Source organism: Copadichromis virginalis, linkage group LG3, assembly GCF_057382275.1.
Source record: "Copadichromis virginalis isolate Kocher_CV1m ecotype Utaka linkage group LG3, C_Virginalis_male_GT1.1, whole genome shotgun sequence".
Classification (NCBI taxonomy): domain Eukaryota; kingdom Metazoa; phylum Chordata; class Actinopteri; order Cichliformes; family Cichlidae; genus Copadichromis; species Copadichromis virginalis.
Window position 1 is genome coordinate 46112414 of NC_140620.1, and position 4038 is coordinate 46116451.

A 4038-nucleotide genomic window follows, 5' to 3' on the forward strand; every position below is an offset into this window, starting at 1 on the left:
CTAGGGCCCAAATATCACTTTTGTTATTGTATGGTTTATTTTCACAGATCTCTGGTGACAGGTAATATGGTGTTCCTATGCATGTTCTTGCCAGTTCTACAGTGCTGTTCAGCACCCTTGCAATTCCAAAGTCTCCAAGCTGAACTGTTCCATCTTTTGTCAAAAAGATGTTCTGTGATTTTATGTCTCTGTGGAGAATTTTTCGATCGTGTACATGCTTGAGCGCAAGGCAGATCTGCACAAACCAATCTAGGATTTGTGCTTCTGAGAACAGTACCCCTTTCTGAGAGTTGATCTTTTTGAATAGGTCTCCACCCTCGCAGTAGTCCATCACAATATACAGGCAGCCACCCTCTTCAAAAGATTCCTTATACTGGACGATGTTTGGATGACTCATTGTACGGTTTTTACTAAGCTAACTACCTTTAATTTAGTAAACTCCCACCGTAAGGGTGTGTTTTAACTGATGAAACTGTGTCGTACTCAGGCTCGGACATCTGATTGCTGCCTTTTATAAGTTTTATTGCACAAGCATAAACTAACACCAGTAACAGTAACCGTGCCTTTACAGAAGCCAGGTAATCAACAGCTCGGCTTCATCAGTCATAACAGCAATATCAATGAAAAGAAGATCCGGCAGGTAGGATCTATGAGCGGCCGTTAACACGTACCACCCCAGACTTAGATAAATCACTCCGTCTTAAATAAATTTGACATTTAAAGCAAATATGAGTCTGGCTGATAATAAATCACAACAAACAAATTGGCATGTTAGTAATATGGGAAAAACCACACACTCATGTTGGCAAGAACAGCAACTTCCTTCCGAGATTCCTGCCTCTCTTTGCTGGACATTCCAGATATGCCAATCTCCTTGATGACATATTGGTGTCCACGATCTTTGGATTTGACCAGGATAGCCTTTCCAAATGAACCTTCCCCAATTTTCTTCACCTTTTCGTACTTGTCCATGTTATTGGAATGACTGGCTCCACATGCTGGATCATTAGTCTTTTCTCGCTGCCTTTCTCATAGAGGTTTTGGGTACCTGATACTGTCCTCGCACTCTCTATCAGGAAATCTTTCCTGCCTGTGGCCATCTCCCTGTACAACACATCCACTTAACACACTGGTTACTGCTACAATTACACGTTTCTTTTCCAGCTATTTATTTATGAGTGACTTATGTATGTATATATATTGTACTATTCTTAGTTAGCGTATTGTCTGTCTTGTCTTAATGTTGGTTTATGTTGGTTTATAATGGAGCACTGTAACAAAAAATAATTTCCCCCAGGGATCAATAAAGTATTCTGATTCTGACCAGTGGTAGCTCCTGAAGTGTGTGCACTGGGCTGATGAAGACAAAGAGGATCAGTTAAAGATATTTGGGTTCTTTTTTTTTTTCCCCAAAGCTTCTGCTCTTTGTGTTTGTTTATTTTACATGAAGTTTTTGTTTATCCAATTTTTTTAACCAATTAAATGCAACTGTTCTTGCTCACAGCCCAACTTTAAGAAGAAGAATTACAAAAGAAAATGTTTTAATTAGACTCCGATTCTCAAATTGATATTACTGATTGGATCATATAGATGGAGTTTAGAACTTGATTTTTTTAGCCCATAGTTCCTGTATTTTGTCAACTGGAAAACACATAATTTATAATATAATAACTTTTTCATAATTATGGAATTATGAAAACAGTGGAAACATTTACTTTTTCTCCAGTAAATGAGGATAGTTTTCTTGGCAATATGAACAGCTGTATCTTGAATTTATCAGTATGCAAGTCCAAAGCCTGCTGGTATTATAATGTAGTGTTTCTCAGTTTTCAGTTTGTAAAGGCAGCAGCAGCATATTCTCGAAAAAAGTGTTTTATTTGAAATACAACACAATTTTTGTTTATTGGGGATATCAGTAAGAGACATCACTCTGTCAGTGAGGCTCTTCCTCTCTCCTTGTGAGAAAACTTGCATGATGTGTAGCAGCTGTAATGTTATCAGAATCTGTTTCCATTATGTGTCTTGTTTCTTTGTCTGAACAGCATTTCCTGCCCATGTAATGGTGGATTTCCTGTTAACAAACTAGACCCATTTCAAATGAAGCTCCACATATAGAAGTGCCTCCCAGAAAGCACAGACTCTCTTTTGCATTTGCTGCCTCAGTTCTTCCATTTCTGTGTGGAAACTAATCTATAAACAGAAATGAAAGTATCCTTTCAAGAAAATGCATCATTAACACATGAAAAAGATCAAACAAACAAAAATCATGATAAGCATGATCAAGGAAGTGGCCAATTTTCTTGCAAAGATAACCCAGAGGCCCAGACAGGCCACCAAGACCATATAAGGTTAGACATATCCAGTTCTGGGAACACGCGTTCCCAAGCCTGGGAACACTTTAGGCCAGCTGAGAGATATAATCTCTCCAGTGTGTGCTGGGTCTGTCTAAATACATTCATTTTAATAAAAATTAAAAATGAGAAATGTTATATTTTGCTTTAACAATTGACCATGTTAATTTCCATGTTTAAATGACTGCCATGGCACACTATATGCAGGTATGTACACTTCAATGAATGGACACAACAATTGAAAAACCTGAATACTGGTCAGTATTTCAATCAGTATCATTGTGACCATAAAAAATAAATATACTCAATTCCAACATCTAAAAAATGTAAGCACATTATATGTCTTGATGCATGCTCAGTTATCCAGGTAAGTAAATCCCAAAAGGTTGATTCTGTTCATCTGGACATTTTCAGTGGAAGAAACGTTTCGTCACTCATCCAAGTGACTTCTTCAGTCATATGCACATTGTAGATGCATAAATAACATTTGTTTTAAATCTTTTGCGGAGTTGGCAAAAAGGTTTGTATAACCTTGTGACTGTATAAAGTATGTGAAACATGATACTTGATCTAACAGTACATTGCAAACATTCACAACCACAGACTGGTGTGCTTTATAGTTGTTTTGTCCTCTCTGAGCAAATGTCAAGCATAGTGTCCGAGCTCACCACTCCGGGATTACAGAGAACTGTATGCTCAACATTGTGAAGCCAATGTGAGCTCTAACTGGACAGATGGAAGGTTTGTCCAAGGCAGCTGCTTCTGCCTGCAGCTTAGAGAACTCACACTGGAGCACATCCAGAGCACAGACGAGGAACTCGTGGGCATCCCGCACACAGACACACACAGAACAAAACACAGTTTCAGGTGCAAATGTACAAACAGAGATGAGTGTGCTGCGTAGTGCACAAAGACAGCTGCTTACTTTCTGATCGTCATCGTCAAACTCTTGATGAGACTTGGTGACTGTGTTTTTAAAAGCAGTCAGGACAGAGCTTTTGTGCCAGCTGTCGTTGAAGCGGCTCACTCATGGAGCTGTGGACTCCACAGAGGGAACAAATCTACAACTTACACAGTGAAACCTGATTCAACTCAAATATTCAGACAAATGAGAAAACTGTGATTAAATGTAGCTCATATCCAATACACACCGTAGTGGAGGGAGTTTACACCTCCATCAGCCTCTCTAACATAATGATGTAATGCAGACCTGCTGTCAGTGTAAATCTCCAGGACATGTCAGCAAAATCAAATTTAATAAACTGAAATGGGGGACTTACCTAACACTAATATTTCATATAGTACTTCAATCCAATAATGAGTTCAAGGAGTTTGTTTTAAAATATGATTGAACAGAAAACCAAAATGCGAATGTGGAAATAACAGTAGCCAGCTGCTGCCACAAGATGGCGGCAAAGTAAAGGTTGGCTGCAAAGCTTTATGACAGAAGCTGTTTGATAACAAAGCAGAGAGATCGCTTTACTTTGGGACATTTTGGTCAATGTGTATTATTACATTTGATTAAACAAGCACTGATTTTCCTCCAGGCTTTCTGAAGCTCTGTCAAAGTTTTTCTTTTCGGTCTTTTTCAGTCCAGTCCTTGTACCAAAAAGTTATCTCATGAAACTGGATGAATGGAGGACAAAAGAATATGTTTCAGATCTAAAAACCCCACTATCTACACCAG

General features: G+C 38.6%; 1 pseudogene; it reads right to left on the bottom strand.

Annotated features, from left to right (window-relative positions):
- LOC146715007 (serine/threonine-protein kinase Nek1 pseudogene) overlaps nt 1-1067 on the bottom strand; it is a 1370-nt pseudogene extending 303 nt beyond the window's left edge.
- Nucleotides 1068-4038: the final 2971 nt, after the last annotated feature.